At 42.2% G+C, this 20685-nt stretch overlaps 1 protein-coding gene across 3 annotated transcripts in view; it reads left to right on the top strand.

Moving 5' to 3' along the window:
* The first annotated feature begins 114 nt into the window (after positions 1-114).
* Positions 115-20685, top strand: part of Hycc2 (hyccin PI4KA lipid kinase complex subunit 2) — a 61840-nt gene continuing 41269 nt past the window's right edge. The window contains exon 1 of one of the 3 annotated variants that reach the window (XM_052749523.1): positions 115-228. The gene's annotated coding sequence lies outside the window, so the exon portion shown is untranslated. Of the gene's footprint in view, positions 229-1620; positions 1859-20685 lie in introns of those variants that run through there. The other 2 variants (XM_052749525.1, XM_052749524.1) reach the window with 2 other exon arrangements.

The raw sequence follows: 20685 nt of genomic DNA, 5'->3' as shown, positions 1-20685 counted from the left end.
GCGCCGAGGAGAAGGGTAGGGAAGCCGTGTTTTTCCCCTTGCTCCCGGGCGGAATCTTTAGGCGGCGTACCGACGGGGGGGGCGGGCCAAGGCCGTGGCGCAGCCAATGGGAGCGGCTGTTATTAAGCGCGTGGGCCCACTCAATGAGAGGGCTGGTTGTTATGCTGCAGTTGGCAGGCTGCTGCGGGAGGCGGTGGCGGTAGGAAGCCTGAGGCTGCGGGGTGACAGGTAGGCGGCGGTGCCGTCCGAGGCGGGGGGGGCCGCGCACAGTGCCGGGGGGGGGGGGGGAGAGGGTTTTCTTCTCCGGCCGCGGACGCGGTAGCCGGGAGCTGACGAAGGTGTGCCGGAGAGGCGGCAGCCGGACGGTTGGCGGATCCCGAGCCCTGCAGACCTGGGAGCCAGCTCGTCGGGAGGGTCGTGAGCAGAAGGCGGCTGCCGAGGCGGGTTGGGGCTGAGTGTTGTGGGGCGACTTTGGGGGCCGAGCAAGGGCGTGAGGGTGTCGGTGGCGCGGGCTGAGGCGGGAGCAAGGCACAGGTAGTGGGGGCTGAAGGGATTTCTTGCAGGAAGCCTCAGGCAAGAGAAGGACACCTGAGTGAAATCCTCGGGGTTGCTCTTAGGGCCGCTTCTTTGGGATAGGGAGCGGTGCGGAGAAGAAAAGGTATGTATTGGTGGTCAGGTCTAGAAACTAGTGGCTGTACATTATGTAACCCTTGGCGATGATTGTCCCAAACAACTCGACTGACCCTCGTGGGAGAGGAGCCCTTGCAACCCATTGATACCTGCGAACACTTTCTTGGTATTGGTGGCTTCAGTGTGTTCTACCCAGGCAGGCTCTGTAGGAGGAGGACGGCATGAAGGCAAGAGTAGTCACGAAGCGCTCATCCCAAATAAGGACTTGGGTTGAGAAACGACACGACGTTAGCTTGAGATGAACGCCTTTGTAGTACACGAATTTGCTGCTTTGCAGCTCAAAACTGATAGAATGTCTAACCCCGAGACAAGTGGGGAGCCTTACAAATCTATGGAGGAAGGTAAATGCAAATTAGAAAAGGAACGGTAAATTAGTTGGTAGACAACTTGCCCCCAATGTTTGGATGCTAAGGACTGTGAAAATAAGATGGGAGTCTAAACAGAGGATTGTCATCTTTTAAGTGATTTGCTTTGTTAAGTCTGAGAAGCTAGTTGTGAGTTGTTTCTTAGATTTAAAACATAAGGTCTTTGAATGTCTTAGACTTAGATAAAAATGTATTTACAATTTAAAGAGTATTTTGTTTTGAGAAGTCTTTTAAATTCACAGTTTGAATGGTGAAATACAGTACCAAGAGAAACAAACTCCTGTCGGTGTGTATTGTGGAAGGGCATTTGATTTTGTAATTCATTGGAAAACTAACCTTAAAAGACTGGAAAATATTTTAAAAAGCAGCACTGTAAATTACTGAAATGTAAGCTGCTTGAGGTGCTGCCTTCAAGTTAGAAGATGAGGATAAATGTAGTATCAGGAAGTGTCTTTCTGGGCTTGTTTTTGAACTACATGTCAGGAAAACTTTCTAAGATCTGATTTTTTTTTTCTGCTATTGATCATTTATGTTAGTACATATAAAATGAGAATTTTGGGTTTTTTTCCTCTCAGAATATCATTTGAAAAGAAATGGGTAGTTAGAATTTGTTTTGAAACGTCCAGTGCACTGAGGTATTTGTTAGTGCTTTAAGTAAAATTTAAAAATATTTGTGTTTTGTTCCTTGTCTTTTGTCTTTTTACAAGAATAATGCTATCTTAGTCACAAAGAAAACTCATATTTTTGCTTTAGGTGAAATGCTATAATGCTTTCCATACCTGGAAACAAATCTTTGCCTTTAGGTAGGTTGATTTAAGAGAGAGTGTGTGTGTTTCTGTGTGTTTCTCTTATGTAACCAGCCTACTCTAGCTATCTTAGAGAACTAATGGCTGATTTTCAGTGGCCAGTAGGTGTCATTGTAGAATGCCAGAAATCGAACAGGCAGTAGGGAATTACCAAATAGTTTAAGAAACACTATCCCAAATTATCATCTAATAGTGGCTGGATGATTATTTATAAATCATAAGAGATTGTGATTTCTGTGTCAAAGCTGTTTGTTAGTAATTTGAAACATTGATTGTAAGAAAATATTGCTTGCTTCAAAATGGATCTTGAAAGTTTTGTTTTTTAATATAACTCTTAAGCTGTCTTTTTTTTTTCCAGTCTCACTGTGTAGACCAGGCAAGCCTTGAACTCACAAATATCCACCCACCTCTGCCTCCTAAGTATGGGGGTTAAAGGCCTGTGCCACCACAGCCAGTCCCAAAAGCTGTCTCAGTAGGCAGTATGGATTTGTTTCATTGCTGTTAGTATACAGCTTTGACATCTTATTGTCAAATATATTGTAGTATATTAAGTTCTAGAATGATTTTCATCCTGACTAAGCTTTATTATAGAAAAACACAGTACTACACAATTAAAAACTAAAATGATAAAATATGGACAGAAGCCTCAACCAAGTTGTATTGTCAGCTACACAAAACAGTATTTTGCTGTTCTTTTAATGCCAGAGCAGCAGAATTTTTGTGTGTCATTGTTTGTTTCCTTTCCCCACCCCCAGAATAGTTTCCTTGTACACTTTTACCTGGTTAGTAGACCATGTACTTTTTCCCATTACAGGAACTGAATACTTCTCAGTGTCTAAAATGTAATATAGTGGATTCTAGTGAGCGCTGGCACAGAAATCTGTGAAGATGGTTTACACCTACTGTTTATCCAGTTCTCTGCTGCCACAGACTTCTCATGAGCTTGTCCCTTTTCTAGCTCTGTTTCTTATGCTCGCTGTTAATATAGTACTTTCAAAAAGGGATCTCCAGGACCCCCATCAATGCCAGACGGGTGTTGGTGGCCAGTCCATAATCCCAGCACTTAGGAGGCAGAGACGGAATCACCAGTGCAAGCTGTCTATTGGACCAATCAAACTGGCAAGCCCTGGGTCAGCTGAGCATGCCTCAGTGTATGTAAGGTGGAGAGTGGATGGGAAGACAGTGGCATCAACCTCTGGCCTTCACCTGCATACTCACCTGCCCATGTGTGCACCCACACAGCAGCCACACACCACATACATACACAGTCACACAAAAGAGTCAGACCTACTTTGAGAAGTCTCTGTGAAGATAGAGGTATCTCAAAAATAGTCCAGAAGGTTTTTTTAGTTTTTAAAAAAGGGGACACACGCATATATTTTATCTATGCCTCCCTTTAGAATCTTGGTATAAAGGAGGTAGATGCATTTTGCAAGGAAAAAGAAATCCCTGAATGATTTGGTTTGTATCTGGCCTTCACTTTAGAATCTTTGCTCCAGTTCCGCTTCTGTCACTTGGTGGTATGAGCCAGTAACAGCCGCTTTAGCTGAGTGAACCAGCTGCCAAATCTCCCAGTAGTTTAAAGCTCGATAAACTGTTTTCATTTAATGTCACAGCTAGGGCAGCTTTTCCAGCCAAAGATAAAGATGTGCTGAATGGTTTGGTTTGAATTAGTTTTTACTTGGCACTTAACTACTTTCCGTAAGTCAAGCAATTTTCTTTCACAGATTAGTCCTATACTAATTAATTTGCACAGGTAGTTACTTATTTTGTTTTCCTAGTGTCAGAAAGCTATAGTGTCCTTGAATTAAATTAAAATTGAGAAATAAGAATTGCAAGTTTAGCCTGGTGGTGGTAGTGCACGACTTTAATTCAGGCACTTGGGAGGCAGCAGCAGGAGGATTGAGTGCAGAGGCCAGCCTGGGCTACAGAGTGAGTTCTAGGTCGGCCAGGGCTACACAGAGAAACCCTGTCTCGAAAAACCAAAAAAAAAAAAAAATTAAAAAAAGAATTGCACGTTTACTTGATTAAACAGTTTTCAGCGGAACTTTGATATAATTATGTAGATTGATATATGAATAATATTCACTCAATAATATGTAGTAAACTTAGAATTGCAAATCTTTTGACCTTAACATGGGTCAAGTTTAGAAGTTCATGGACTTTAGAACTAATGTTTCGAGATTTGGCTGTTTGGAGACAAGTATGAAAAGAAGTAAATGGGAAGGAGTATAAATCCAGATATGTAATATAGAAAGTGGTGTGATTTAAGTATTCACAAAATTATAATAATTTTTAGGTTTGAGGATTAGCTGCCAAAATAATAGTCACAGAATATGGTAAAGGGCACTGACATTGACTGGTAAAGATGGGTCACCGAATAGTCATTTTATTATAGAGTAACTGTACCCTTCAAAAATTTTAAATAAGTTAATTCATTGTCCATCACATGACTTTCTCCCCCTGCTTTTTTTTTTTTTTTTTCTTTCTGAGACTGGTATTACTGTGTGGCTCTGGCTGGCTATGAATTCATAAATATCCTCCCCTTTCCAGAGTGCTGGGATCATGGGTGGCACTAACCACACCTGGCTGTATTTTCTCTTTTATCATCTTTTTAATGTACTGAAACTAGAATCCTGATGTTATCTTTGTTGTTGTTTGCTTTTGCTTCTGGGTTATTTTGAGATGGGGATTCGCTAGTAGTCCAAGCTGGATTTGCCTTTGCCTTCTGAATGATGGAATTACAAGTGTGCTTCATACTTGGTTTTATAATGTTTCCTTTAACATTTTATTAATGAGACTGGAAATGTAGCTCTGTCAGGTAGAATGTTTGGCTAGGTTCAGTCCCTAGTACATCATAAACCAGACATGGGAGCATACACCTGTGGTCCCAGAGTTTAGCTGCAGCAAGTCTGAGATCATCTCATCCTAGGCTACATGAGGCCCTGTCTCAAAAACAAGAAACAAAACATTCAAGATTTTATTTATATATCTCTTATCTAAGTAATCCTTGGGTCTTTGAAAAATAATTTGTTACTGTGTCTGCACACATGCTTTTGGCAGGGATGTGTGTGTGTGTGTGTGTGGTCAGAGGACAGCTTTGAAGTTCCCTTCCCCTGTGGGTTCTAGGGGATCAAACTCAGGCTTACATGGCAAGCACTTTCTACCCTCTGAGACATCTCATAGATATCCTTGGTTCTATTGGCTTTTTCTTTTAGTTTATCATTTACTTAGTTTTGTTTTGAGTCAGGATCTCATGTCCTGAATACTGGTCTTGAACTTCTGGATCTTGCCTCAATCTCTCAAGTGCTGGGATTACAGCTATGTGCCACCAAACCCAGCTATTTTATCTTTTTTTAAAAAGTATTTCTTTAGCTGGGCAGTGGTGGCACATGCCTTTAATCCCAGCACTTGAGGGGCAGAGGCAGGCAGATCTCTGTGAGGTCAAGGCCAACCTGGTCTTCAGTGAGAGTTCTAGGACAGACAGGGCTACACAGAGAAACCTTGTCTCCTTGTCTTGAAAAACAAAACAAAACAAAAAGCACTTCGTTTATTTAGTGTGTATATTTGTATGTGTGGCTCACATGTGTGGAGGTCAGAGCCACTTTTGGGGAATTGGTCCTCTCCTTTTACCATATGGGTTCTGAAGATTGAGCTTGGCTTGTCAGACTTAGTGCTTAGCACCTTTACCCACTGAACCATCTCCCCTGCCTCATTTTGATTTTTTTTTTGTTTTGTTTTATTTCGTTTTTTGAGACAGGGTTTCTCTGTGTAGCTTTGGAGCCTTTCCTGAAACTCACTCTGTAGACCAGGCTGGCCTCGAACTCACAGAGATCCACCTGCCTCTGCCTCCCGGTGCTGGGATTAATGGTGTGTGCCACCACCACCCGGCTTGTTTTGGTTTTTTTAATCGGCACATAGTTATATGTACTTATGGGGTACTATATGATGCTTTAATATATACATGTATACTATATGCATATATTATGTAACATTCAAATCGAGGTGACCTTTCTCAACTCCTCCAGTATTTGTCTTTTGTATATGTGGTGAGAACATTGAAAACCCTAGCTTCTTTGAAATAGAGATAACTGCGGTTATCTGCACTCACCTCACTATGAGCAGCATCAAAATTGTAACTGACCTTTTCCTGTCCCTCCCGTGTATCTCCCCAACCTCTTGTAACCACTGCTTTACTCTCTGTTTCCATGAAATCCAGTTTTTAAGATTCTGTGTAAGAGTGAGATCATGTGATATTTGTCTTCTGTAACTAACATTTAACATAATGTACTGCAGGTTCATCCATGTTGTCGTTGATGACAAGATTTCATCCTTTAACTCAGTAATACTGTTATAGATATGACACATTTTCTTTATTCATTCAGCAGTTGGTAGACATTTAAACTGCTATTGTTTTTTGGTTGTTGTGAGTAGTACTGCAATAAACACAGGATACCAGTGTCTCTCAATACTAATTTCCTTCCCTTTGGATGTATACCCAGTACTGGACTTACTGGATTGTCAGCTGGTCTTTTATTAAAGACAATGAAACTTGGCATATTTGTATTTTATAATGTTGCCTTATGTAATCCTTTGTGTAAGTCTGTGAGGTAAGATGGCTCAGTGGATGAAGGCTGTCTCCTGCAAGCCTGTCGATCTGAGGAAGCCTGTCGATCTGAGCTCGGTCCCCCAAACCCACATCAAGGTGGAAAGAGACTCAGCTACTGAAAGTTGTTCCCTTATCTCCACACACACAGTGGCATGTGTGACCCATACACGTACAACACACAAAAATAAATAATTGTAAAAATAGTTTAAAGTTTAAAATACAAGTGCAAAGACATTAAATGGAAAGTATGAAGGATTTGTTTAAGATTTTTATGAATTAGAAAAATGGGATAATGGGAATCAGCCTTAACTTTTGCAATATCAGCGTTTCTTCAAGTTTAAATCTGAGTCAGTTTTTCTCTTTTTAAAGAAGTAGTACAACTTTTGAACAGCTTTTTAAATTTTTACAGCTCATTTTATATTTATGGGTGCATTATCTGTGTACTGTGTGCATGTGATGCCCACTGTGGCCAGCAGAGGGCGTCAGATTCCCTGGAACTGGTGACCGCTGTGAGTTGCCACATGAGTAGGGAATTGAACCTGGGCCCTGAACACAACCAGTGTTCCTAACTGCTAAGCCATCTCTCCAGCCCCTGAAACAACTTTTTAACATTTTCTTTTCAATAAAATGTCCCTAATTCTGATTTTCTTGCAGTTTTGTATTTCTGGTAACAGTTTTGTGAGCTGTTACTTTTCAGTACTGTAACCTCCAGTGTCGGCCAGAGACTGCAGTACTGTGCTGTGACAGCTGTCAGTGCACAGGACTCCTCACCCGCTCAGCTGAATCGGAGCTGTGGGGTGCCCTCAGAGGGTAGAGGCTCTTCAGTCTCGCTTCCCCCTTGCCCTCCCGTACAGTAGAAACATCTGGCACTCACTCTGCATCACACGGAGGCTCCTCTGAAGTGGGGAGGTGTCTAGTACCACTGCTTTGTTGTTAAAGCCATTGTCTTCCTTACCGGTTGGGAATTGTATTTGGTAGCTAAAAACAGATAAACAACCTCCACTTAGCCAGGTGTGGCGGCGCACACCTTTAATCCCAGTGCTCGGGAGGCAGAGGCGGGTGGGTCTCTGAGGTCGAGGACAGGCAGCCAGGTATACACAGAGAAATCCTGTCTCGAAAAACCAAAAAAAAAAAGTTCACTTCTTTATTTAAATTCTTAAAAATCAGAAAGAGAGTGTAGGAATGATGCACCTCCGGCTTGTCAGGGACCCAGGCTCCCTTGTTTTTCTTTGTCCTTGTTCAGTTTGTGTCTTCCATTCGCAAAGTCACCTAGTGATACTAACTGACCAGTTCTAGGCAGAAGAAAGAAAAAACAAAGTGCACACATTCATTTTCAAGAAACATCTTTAGAAACCCTATGCAGAACTTCTTTGTTTCCCGCCACCCCACCCCACCCCCGCCCCGCCACCCCCGAGACAGGGTTTCTCTGTGTAGCTTTGGTGCCTGTCCTGGATCTCACTCTGTAGCCCAGGCTGGCCTCGAACTCAGAGAGATCCACCTGGCTCTGCCTCCTGAGTGCTGGGATTAAAGGCGTGCGCCACCACCGCCCAGCGCTTCTTTGATTTTTAACAAGTGGAACTCAGTCTTTTGTTAGACACAATTGCAAATCAAGTTTAAAGGTAGCTTTAGTCGAGTGTATAGACTAGATCTGTGGGCTCAGGGCTAGGGCGCTATGTCGTGTATAAACTAGTCATCTTTTTCATGACTGCCCAGCTATTGCTGTGAAGCTATTCATTTAATATGAATAAACTAACTATATACTTGATCTGGAGAACTAGAAATGCAAACCCAACAGAGAACACACCCTGCTCTAGAGAAAAACAACCACTAATAAAGGATGCTGTGTGTGATTCATTATGAAATTGGTTAGAAATTGGCTCATATGACTAAGTTAACCAGTCTCAAGAACTGCAAGATAAGTTGGTAAGCAGCTCAACAGAGTTAATGTAGTTCCTTTCAGTGTCCAAATGCCTAAAAGCTGAGATGATGTAGTTATTTTACACCAAAATTGTCTGGCTTGAGACCCAGAAAGGGCAGAGAACAAGAAAATGCTGATGTCCTAGAGGAAAGGCATATTCGGGCAGGAAGAACACTCTTACATGGGGAAGGTTTAACATTTTTGTTCTATTTGGGCCTTCAACTGATTGTGTGAAACCCACCCCCAGTAAAGGAAATCTGTTTCTCTTGGTCTACAGGTAGTTAACTGTCATCCATAGTAACCTCAAAGAGACAACTAGGATAATGTTTGTCTAATTATATGGGTAAATAAGATTGGAAATATTCTTATCCAGGATGGGACACAAATGATATTTTAATGTCTCTAATAACTATTAACTTGACTGTGAAAATACCTGTAATTTCTGTTGTAGAATATTATTTTAAGGTGTGTTACTTTTGTTTATGTTGCATTTGTTTAACTCTGAAGCTGTGTTACTGTGCCTGTCTAAAACACCTGATGGTCTAATAAAGGGCTGAAAGGCCAATGGCAAGGCAGGAGAAAGGATAGGCAGGGTTGGCAGGCAGAGAGAATATATAGAAAGAGAAATCTGGGAGGAGAAAAAGAAGTAGCCAGAGAAGGAGGAGGACTCCAGGGGCCAGCCACCCAGCTACACAGCCAGCCACGGAGTAAGAGTAAGATTTACAGAAGTAAGAGAATGGGAAAAGCCAGAGGGGGAAGGTAGACGGGATAAGTTAAAGTTAAGGAAAGCTGCATAGAAACAATTCAAGCTAAGGCCAGGCATTAATAATTAAGAATAGCCTCCATGTGCAATTTATTTGGGAACTGGGTGGTGGGCCCCCCAAAAGAGCCGAAGAGTAAAAAGGAACAACAAATTTCTATTAAGTATCCAAATGACAGAAAATTTTGTGCGCCCCATGTACATTCATAATATAATAAGAATATAAGTCTTAGTTATGCATTGATAAAAGAATTAGAACTTTGTTCTTTTTTAGGTATTATGAATTCTCTTCCCAGCCCTGGACCCTAGGTTGACAGTTGTTGGGGTGGGAGCGGAAGGCTGCATTGATAGAGGGGAAGCTTTGTAAGAGGATTTTTCATTGGCGAGTTGAAAGGAGAGCAGGATAGTTAGCTCAGTTGAAGGTGTTCCCAAGAGCAGAGTAGCTGTGTGCTGCCATGCCCAGCTTGCCTTGGCTCCTTTAAAACTGGCAGCCTTCTGGGTTATTTAGGAAATGTGAGGAAGCAGCAGCACACTAACATGATTTGTGTTACTTCTAGATTTAAGCTGGCCTGTCAGGGCGCTTCTGTACTGTTCTCTCGTTATGGCGACAGAGTGACAAGAACCCGTGAAGGAAGAAGGGTTGTTTGGCTCAGTTTGAGGTAGAGCAGAGCTGCAGGTTCGAGGTCAACCTCGACTAGAGAGTGCAAGGCCCTGTCTGGTGAGGAAAACCAGTACCCAGAGTCTAGATTGACAGAGTTGACCCACTATCTACTGATTATGTGACCTTGGGGAATGACTTGATCTTTGGTGCCTGTCTCCTGTCTGTGAAATCAGGGTAATAACAGTTACCGAGGACCGCTGTGTATAGTATATAGTATATAGATGATGGAGAATGTCTGAAGTAGCACCAGTGTGCTGGCTGGTTTCATGTCAGCTTGACGTAAGGTAGAGTCACTGGGGAGAAGGGAGCCTCGGTTATAGAAAATGCCTCCAGAAAATTGGGCTGTAAGCAGGCCTGGAGGGCATTTTCTTCATTAGTGATTGGGGTGGGAGGGCCTGGCCCATTGTGGGTGGGACCACTCTTGGACAGGTGGTCCTGGGTCTTGTAAGCAGGCTGAGTAAGCCATGGGGAACCAGTCAGTAAGCAGCACCCTTCCATACTCCTGCATCGGCTGCTCCTGCCTCCAGGCTCCTGCCTCCAGGCTCCTGCCCTGACTTCCTTCAGCGATGGACTAGATGTGGAAGCCAAACAAACCCTTTCCCCTCCAGTTGCTTTGGTCATGGTGTTTCATCACAGCAACAGCAACCCTAACTAGGACAGCCAGTATAGTGCATGCTATAGAATACTAGCTAGTAAAAATAAGCCCTAGAGTAATGTGTGATCTTAAAGGAGAAAATTTAGGCTGAGTAGATATAAAACCTCAGAGGTCAGAGAGATGGCTCAGGGGTTGAGAGCACTGACTGCTCTTCCAAAGATCCTGGTTCAATTCCCAGCACCCACATGGCAGCTCATTACAGTCTGTAACTCCAGTTCCATGGGGACTCTGACACTTTGTTCTGACCTCCGCTGGCCCTGCACACATATACTGCACAGACATACATGCACACAAAATGCTCACTCATACACTTACAAAGAAAAACAATAACTCTAAAACCTTAGAATGGGGAAGAAATTCATTAAAATACTGTAAGAGGATTATCTGATTAGCTCTTTTCTTAATTTGTTGTTATAAACTTTTTTTTTTCCTTCGAGACAGGGTTTCTCCGTGTAGTTTTGCTACCTGTCCTGTATCTTGCTCTGTAGTCCAGGCTGGCCTCGAACTCACAGAGATCCGCCTCTGCCTCCCGAGTGCTGGGTTTAAAGGCATACGCCACCGCTGCCTGGCTGTTGTTATAAACTTTTAAAGATAAATGCTTCATACACATTTAATTGTATTTAAAATTAGAAAATGTACATTAAAACTGTTCTAATACTATTTATTTAAGAGTTAATAATAGTCATTGTTGGAAAGGAGGAAATGTATTGGTTCTTAGATGTCTGCTCCTATTTCATTCCCCTCAATTTTTTTAAAAAAATTTTTATTTTATATGCATTAGTGTTTTGCCATGGGTTTTGGGTCCCCTGGAACTGGCGTTACAGACAGCTTTGAGCTGCCATGTGGTTGCTGGGAACTGAACCTGGGTCCCCTGGAAGAGTACTCTTAACCACTGAGCCTCTCCATCCCCCTTCCCCTCAATTTTTTTGTTTGATTTTTTTTTTTTAATGAACTCATGATGTACCCTAGACTGACTTTTTTAGATACTTGGTGTCTTCCTGCCTCAGCCTCAAGTGCTGAAATTATGAGTGTGCACCAGGACACTCAGTCTCTCTATTAAGTTTCCTTCTTTTCCTTTTTAGAGATTACATTATGTATAATACCCAGAAGAATTAGGGTCAGGGTCTTGAGGAAATATATGCGTACACACACACACTAATGTTCATTTCAATGTCATTGACAATACCTAAAACTTGGAAACAGTCCGAGTACCCATTAACAGATGAATTGATTAGCAAAATGTAAAATGTCCTATGTATACACTGAAATCTTGTCTAGCCTTATCAAGGAAGGACATTCTGCAGTATTCTGTAACAGGTATGAATTTTGGAGATACTATACTAAGGGACATTAGCTAGTCACACAAAATACTAACTGATTCTACTTTTATGAGGTACTTAGAGTGCTCAGAAACCAAGACATACAACATTACAGTGACTGTTAGGGAGAGAATGGGCCAGAGGCAGCATGGGGAGTACCATTCATTTAACGGTTATAGAGTTGAGTTTTGCAAGATGAGAAGAATGTGAAGATAGTGATTGTACAACCATATGAATCACGTTAACATCACCGATAAAGTGGTAAATTTTTTTTTTATTTTTTTGGTTTTTATGAGACAAGGTTTCTCTGTAGCTTTGGAGCCTGTCCTGGAACTCACTTTATAGACCAGGCTGGCCTTGAACTCACAGAGATCCGTCTGTCTCTGCCTCTCAGTGCTGGGATTAAAGGCATGTGCCACCACTGCCCAGCAAGGTGGTAAATTTTATATTTGCATTATACTGCAATAAAAATGGAGGGGAAACACAAAAAGGAAAGTGTCAATTAGCTTACGTATCTTTACCTTAAGAAAGCTTGCTTTGAATTGTGTCTGTTAACTAGGTATTGTAGCTAAAGTTTTCCTGCCTGGCCCACAGTCAGGACAAATCTCTCTCACCTGCCAGTCCCACAGCCATCAGACCCAACCAAGTAAACACAGAGACTTATATTGGTTACAAATTGTATGGCCGTGACAGGCTTCTTGCTAACTGTTCTTACAGCTTAAATTAATCCATTTCCATTAATCTATACCTTGCCACATGGCTCGTGGCTTACCGGCATCTTCACATGCTGTTTGTTATCATGGCGGCTGGCAGTGTCTCCCTCACCCAGCTTCCTGTTCTCTCAATTCTCCTCTCTGTTAGTCCCGCCTATACTTCCTGCCTGGCCACTGGCCAATCAGTGATTTATTTATTGACCAATCAGCAACACATTTGACATACAGACCATCCCACAGTAAGGTATGGATGGGTTAAAATTTTTAGAGGTTAAAATGCAGTCAAATCCAGAGACTACCTTTTCTCATTCTGTTCTTTGAATATCAGCTTCTTTAAATGTTTATTATTCAAAGGTTTATTCTAAGTTCAGCATATTTTCTTGGCATTTATTTTTACACCGTGATGATTAATTGTGTCTATATGACCTAAACATACTATATACCTAGCATGTTTAAATAGGTCTTTCTAAATGGAATATCACCTTCTAGACTCTTGGAAATTGGTGTGGACATCTCATCTCTAGGACTCTCCCCCCCCTTTTTTTTTGAACTAGGGTCTCTTGTAGCTGAGAATGACCTTGAACTGATCCAAGTGCTGGGCTTGTAGGCATGGGGTACCACACCCAGCTCATTCTCCAGCTTTTCTTTTTAATGTTTTTGTTGCCCAAATGTTTGTTCCGTTTGTTTTCCCAGTACCTCAAGGAACCCTGGTATTGGCTGAACTCCAGGTCGGTGCCGAGCAATGATAGCTTTGTAGGTGGGGATCTTCCAGGAAATTACATTCTCTGGGAATGAAGCCTTGAAGGCACTTTAGCCCTGTGTATCTTCAGTGGCTGCCCCCTGTGATTTTCACTGTGATTGTGGGCTATTCTCAGAGCTGTTGTGGAGCATGGGAATAGGGCACATTAAAACTCTACAAAGCGGGGCTGGAGTCTGGCCTGCAGTCATACATGTTGTATACATAATAAATAAATAAATCTTAAAAAAATTATTAAAAAAAAACTCTACAAAGCTCTCTGTTCTTAACCAAGATTTACCCCCTACCTCCCACCCCACCCCCATGGATGTATGTGTGCATAGCATGTATGATTTGTGAGGCTGCTGGTCCTCACCTTCCCCTTCTTTGAAGCAGAGTCTCTCTTGTTGAGTTTCTGCCTCAGGCCCTTGAGCCTCCTGGGGTTTCCCTGTCTCCACCACCCATCTCCCTGTAGGAGTGTTGAAAGTTTTCCTGTGTCCCACCTGGTCCCGAAGCCACTCAGATCCAAATAAACATACGGAGGCTTATATTAACTACAAACTGTATGGCCATGGCCTGTAGCTCAAGCTTCTTGCTAGCTAGCTCTTATAACTAAACTCAGTCCATTTCTATTAATTTATGTCACCACGTGTTCCGTGGCTTTACCTGTGTGCCATTACATGCTGCTCCCTGGATGGGGCGGCTGGCGTCTCCCCTGCCTCTCCTTTCACTATCTCCCTTGAGTTTTCCCGCCTGGCTCCATCCTGCTCTGCCATAGGCCAAACGGCTTTATTTATCAACCAATCAGAGCAACCCATATTCACAGCCTGCAGAAAGACATCCCCAGCACACTGCAGTCTCCTCTGCTTGCGTTCTGGAGATCCCGACTCTGAACCCTGGTCCTTAGACTTGCCTGGCCTGTGCTTTATCCGCCCAGCCATCTCCACAGCTGCCTTCCTCAAATGGACACTTCCCAGTTTGCTTTACGCTTCCGATTCATTTCCACAGTTGGTGAAAACTGGAGTCCGACAGTGTTTCTGAGGCTTCATTGCTCTTATGGAGGACAGGTTTTCTGAAGCCATTGCTCTGCTGTTTTTACTGTCGTCACCTGTGATGCCGTCATTGCAGAGCTCAGTGGGTACCCATGAAGATGTCCAGGTTCCGGTGTTCTGGAGCAAGGAATTGGGCAGGGATGTGTGCATGGTGAGGAGGGCTTGACCCTTTGCGAGGAATTGGGCAGGGATGTGTGCATGGTGAGGAGGGCTGGACCCTTTGCGAGTCATTAGCATAGCGCCCGCTTTTTCTTGTATTTGCGTTATGATAGGTTTGTTTTGTTCACACCTTAGCCGTTACCTGGCAGTCTTGGTTGGCGAGCTTTTCCATCTTCCCTTTCAACCAGTTTCTTTGCTGTACCAATCCCAGCCTTCGTGTAAGGTTTTCTGAATCTTATGCTGCCCGATTTTCTTGCGTCAGTGCATGCCACTTACATAACTTTCCTTTCCAGTCTATGACATGACTATTACGTTGTCCAGACATTGTGGCTATAGTGGTGAAGAAGTACTTTCTCCCACATGTGTCTTGTGCTTATATTCTAGTGGGACGAAATAGGTAGTAGATATAGTTTGGTTCTGCAGTGCTGAAGACGGAACACAGGCCTTGTGTGTGTGCCTGTCTACCCCTGACTACAGCTCTCCGGCAGCCGAGACCTGAATACACTAACAAAACAGCGTCAGCAGCTGGCCCCAGGGGCGGTGGCAGCACAGAGCAAGAATGATTGACATGCTGAAGACACCGAGACAGTCCGTGTCACTGAAGCAGTAGATGGCCACGGATGGAAAAGACAAGTATTGCTAAATCATGTGGCTTGACATCATTGGCATCTAGGGCATATCTCTGAGTAGTAAGGATTTTCGCTAGTCACTGTGTTCATTATCTTTTTCTTTAGTAGGCTGACCTTCCAGCAGGTAGGGTTGCTAGACCGATGTATAATGTTGCCTTAATTGTGCACAGTTGTTTTTAAATTGCTTGCTAGTTCCTAACATTCAGTGTCTCACAGAATGTCTTGCTAATTAGCTGTTTTGGAAATTATCAAGTAATGGGACGCTTTTAGTTGCTTTCATGAATCATTTTTATCTTTGCCTTTAATCCCAGCACTTGGGAGGCAGAGGCAGGCGGCTCTCTGTGAGTTCAAGGCCAGCCTGGTCTACAAAGTGAGTTCCAGGACAGCCAGAGCTATTACATAGAGAAACCCTGTCTTGAAAAACAAAACAAAACAAACAAACAAAATCAAAACAAATGAAAAAGAATTCACCCTCTAAGGTTTCCATAAGCTCCTCAAACAATGCCATCACCTAGGGACCATGTGTTCAAATACATGAACCTGTGTGGGACATTTCTCATTCAAACACCACATTCCACCTATGGGCCCCCACAGGCTCGTGGCCATCTCCAAAATGTATTTAATCCAAAATCAGAACTCTCAATAGTTGTTACTAGTCTCAACACTGTTCAAAGTTCTTTCAGAACTTTTGCTGTGACCCTTGAAGTTGGTTGTGATGATGCACATCTTTAATCCCAGCACTCAGGAGGCAAAGGCAGTTGATTTATATGAGTTTGAGACTAGCTATGGCTTACATAGTGAGCTCCAGGCCAGCCAAGGTGGTGTTTTATACTATTACTTGTTACCTTAGAAGTTTTCAGATAGCAAATTACCTGCTTTCCTATGTATAGTTTGAGGCAGAAGAAATTAGAAATACTACATAAGAATCAGTAATGATGAAAAAGTGTATCTTTTCTTTCTATTGGACTTCCAGCCAGAGTTGGCCCAGAGCTCCCATGTAATTGAAGGTGACCTTGAACTTCTGATCTTCTTGCTTCCATCTCCCAGTGTGGGGATTGCAGTTGTGCACCACCATACCTGGTTGCTGTAGAGACCTGTGCATGCTAGGCAAGCACTCTCCCGAGTGAGCTCTATTCCCAGCCAAAAATAGACTTTCTGAAGTTATATCCTGGTTATCTTAGTATGGTTGGCATTAATTACAGATAATGGAAGAAAAGTTACCTGCATGTGGGTAGGTCTTGTAGCCATATTCCCTTAGTTTTTCTTACATAGCTGGGCAAGTTTCAGGATAAAATCGGTGGATCAAAAAGTAGTCCACCTTACCCTCTGTAGGGTAGTTAACTAATGCTGATTCCTTGTCTGGGGGGATACACTTTGCATAAATTGCTGGTCTCATTGGCTTAATTAGATAAACTGGCATGACCAAATATATACAAGAGTTTACATTGGGTCCCCCACTTGATAAAGTGCAAGTTATTTAATTCTGCTTCCATCTCGACTAATTTTATGTTGCTCTGTTTTCAAGTACATTAATTTTTTTCCCTGGAAAGTCTGTTGTTCCAATATAATGGTTTTTTTTCTTCTCACATATTACAGTTTTTCATATACCGGTTTGATTTAGCACATTTTTAAAAAACATATTTAGCCAGAGCCAGGCAGTGGTGGTGCACACAGTTAGTCCCAGCGCTGAGGCAGAGGCAGGCTGATCTACAAAGCGAGTTCCAGGACAGCCAGAACTGTTGTTACACAGAGAACCCCTGTCTTGAAACACCCCCCCCCCAAAAAAAAGATATTTACCCAGGTATAGTGGTGCATGCCTTTAACTCCCAGCACTGGGAGGCGGAAGCAGAGGCAGGCAGAGCTCTGAGTTCCCTGTGTTTTTCCACCATTTCTATCTCCATACTTAGGGAGGAAGGACCCTGTGTTCTTTAATCAATCTTTAATCTGATTGGTGGCATTTTGTGAGTTTTCTAATCATGTGACACTTCTTTTTTTGGATTCTGGTAGTTTCCTAACATACACAAAGTACTAATTAATTTTCTTGTGGCCATTAGAGACGAGGACGGCACCAGGTTTGCCCTCCTTAATTGAAGCCTGAATATTTAGGAAGGAAGTTGATTGTTCTTCACTGACAGTGTCCAGTATTGAGAGACCTAAGTTTTTTATATGTTTGTATTTGTAGCATACCTTTGATCCCAGCACTGGGGAGGCAGAGGGAGAGAGGTCTCTATGAGTTTGGGGCCAGCCTGGTCTACATAGTGAGTTTCCGGCCTGCCAGGGTTATGTAGTGAGACCCTGTCTCAAACAAAAGTTTCAAAGAAGAAGGTAAAGGTTTGCCTGTCACTATCTTGTTGACAAAGGGAAGGCCATTTCCTCGACTTGATTTTCTTTTATTCTGTGTGTGGATACATGTGTCCAGGTGCATATGCACATGCATGACGGTGTGGGTAGAGGCCAGAGGTCAGTGTTAAATATTTTCTTCAATGGTTCTCCATCTTATTATTCTTTAATAGACTATCTTTTAAAATAAACTTTATAATAAAAAACTTGCAAATAAAATAAATATTACACCCTAAAATAAGGAGACCCAAAGTCTGTACAACTCAGTGAAATTCTTCTATACAGTTAGAATAGGCATTTGAATGGAAGCTGTGGAGCTTCACATTAGATTTTAAACTTTCAGATTTGAAAATATATTTTATGTCCTTATCCACAATCAAAAAAGAATTAGAACTAGAGAAAACGATTAGCTTTATACCCTCTTTCATAACTCGTGTTTTTGATAACTGAATCCCCCATCAGTCCCTCCATATTGTCTAATTTGAGCCTTTCTTGGCTCTTCTTTATGTCATGCTGCATCCACATGTACATTTGTTTACACACATACATGTATTTTTGGCTGGATCCCTCATAGGAGAGAGAACATGCAAGTTTTTTTTTTCTGATATTGTGTGGCCTTGCTTAATATTATATATTTTAAGTTTGTCCATTTGTCTGCAAATTTGGGGGGTTTTTTTTGTTTGTTTGTTTTTTTGTTTTTTTTTTTTCAAGACAGGGTTTCTCTGTGTAGTTTTGGTGCCTTTCCTGGAGCTCGCGCTGTAGCCCAGGCTGGCCTCGAACTCACAGAGATCCACCTGCCTCTGTCTCCCGAGTGCTGGGGTTAAAGGCGTGCACCACCACTGCCCGGCGCAAATTTGGTTTTTTGAGACAGGGTTTCTCTGTGTAGTTTTGGTGCCTGTCCTGGATCTCGCTCTGTAGACCAGGCTGTCCTTGAACTCACAGAGATCCGCCTGGCTCTGCTTCCCGAGTGCCGGGATATAAAGGCATGTGCCACCTGGCTTGTTTGCAAATGTTTAAACTTTCATTTTTTCTTTAGAGCTGAATAGTACTCATATTTCCCCCCCAAATTTCCATTATCTGTTCATTTGCTGATGGGTTAATAGGTTAGTTTCAATTCTTTGCTAAAGTGAATGAACCAGCAATGAACTTGGAAGTGTGAATATCTCTATGGGAGGGTATGTCATTCTCTGGGTATATGCTGGGTCATATGGTAGTTCTGTTTTTAATTTTTTGAGAAATATGCAAACTGATTTCCACAAAGGCTGTGTTAATTTGCACCCGCACTGACAGTGAGTACGTGTTGTCAGATTTGTTGATGATGACAGACAGCCATTCTAACTGGGGTAAGATGGTATCTCATAGTAGTTTTAATTTGCATTTCCCTGATGGTGAGGGGTATTGAGTACTTTAAAAAAATAGTTACTGGTCATTGGTATTTCCTAAAAACAAAACAAAACAAAAAACATCTATTCAGTTAATTTACCCATTTGTTGATTGACAGTTTTATTTCCATAGTTTTTTATTTCTACAATTCTTTGTAAGTTCTGAATATCAGCCCCCTGAAGTGTGGCTGATAAAGATTCTCCCACTGTGTGGGCTGCTGTGTGCTCTGCTGACTGTGTCCTTGGCTGTACAGAAACTGATTCTCGTGTAATCCCACTTGGACTGACTGAGTCCCTGTGCTGTGTGTTCTGTTTGAAAGTCCTTTTTAGCTAGCCCAGTATCTTGATGGGTATCCCCATGTTTTCTTCAAAAGTTTTCAGTGTTTCTGGTCTTAAGGTCTTTGGCCCATTTTGAATTGACTTTTTTTGTACAAGATGAAAGATACAAATTTAATTTCGTCTTCTGTAGGTGGAAATCCAATTTTACCAGCACCATTTGTTGAACAAGTTCTTCTTTCCAAAGTATGTTTTTACTTCCTTTGTCAAAAATGAACTTGGTTTAGCTTTGCCCTCTTACCTGCAGGTCCTCTAGTCTCGGTCTGCCTGTGGTGCTGTGTCAGCACCAGGCTGTCTTTATCACTGTAGCTCTACAGGGTAACTGGAGGTTGGGGTTTATAATACCCCAATAATACTCTAGGTTCCATAGGAATTCTGGTATTTTCTCTAAACCTGTGAAACATGGCACAGAAATTTTGGTAGATATTTTCATTGATAAGTCTATAAACATTTTCCGAATGTTACTTCTGCTGTCCCAGGAAAATGGCCCCACGCGCTGAGCCGTTTTTTGTCGGCAGATTTGACATAGTCCAGTGGCTGTCGTCAGAGCTTTTGGTTTATTTTTAAGATGTTTGCCCAGGTTGGGCATGATGGTGCATAGCCATAATCTCAGGGCTTGGGAGGTTGAAGCAAGGAGGATTGCAACTTCAAGGCCAACTGCATTGTGAGACCGTCTCAAACAACAAAGAGGAAGGGGAGGGTGGAAGGTACATTTGGGTGCTTACATAGATGTTTTGCTGTACACCCACTGCCCCTAACACTTAGATCTGTATTCCACTTGGAATTTTCCTCCTTTTAAACATTTAATTAGAGGCAGGAGTGGGGAAGATGTTTGTGCATACACGTGTGTAGAGGTCTGAGGACAGCTTTTGGGAGTCAGTTCTCTCCTTTTACCATGAGGGTTTCGGGATCAAACCCAGGTTCTCCAACTTGGCAGCAAGTGCCCTAGCCCAGTGAATCATCTTGCTGGTCCCTGGAATTTCCTTCTGTCGATAGTGTAAGGTTGAGGGTCACAGTACATTGTTTTCCATAGAGATACCCTAATTGCCTAACACCTTTTTAAGACATTGTTTTCCATAGAGATACCCTAAGTGCCTAACATCTTTTTAAGACTCTTCTTTTCCAATTGCATTGCAGTGTTATCTTTGTTATAAACCAGTTAGCATGACTGTTATAGGATCTATTTTCCATTTGTTATTTATTTAGTTTAGGAGTGGGGATGGATGGGTAGGTGCATGCATGCTGTGGTAAGGCTGTGGAGACCTAAAGGAAACTCTTGTGAGAGAAAGGATGCATCACTACAGTATGTTTCAAAAATTAGAGTCAGTAGTGTTTGTAAGGAAAAGACTTAATTTTATAGATTTTTTTTCAGGTGAATCTCCAGCAATTTAAATAACCTACCCAACGTCTTAAAGATAATTAATGGGACACTTGAAACTAAAATTTGAGACTTTGTGTGTCCAAAATAATGTTTTTTTTTCTTGGATATGATAAAGGTGTACAAGTATGCTAGTTATTCCAGAATGTTTTAGGTTAGGTGAGCTACAGTGAGTAG

Source organism: Peromyscus californicus, unplaced genomic scaffold (assembly GCF_007827085.1).
Source record: "Peromyscus californicus insignis strain IS unplaced genomic scaffold, ASM782708v3 Scaffold_21__1_contigs__length_65335640, whole genome shotgun sequence".
Classification (NCBI taxonomy): domain Eukaryota; kingdom Metazoa; phylum Chordata; class Mammalia; order Rodentia; family Cricetidae; genus Peromyscus; species Peromyscus californicus.
The sequence above is the reverse complement of the archived record's forward strand: the minus strand, read 5'-3'. Positions and strand labels throughout refer to the sequence as shown.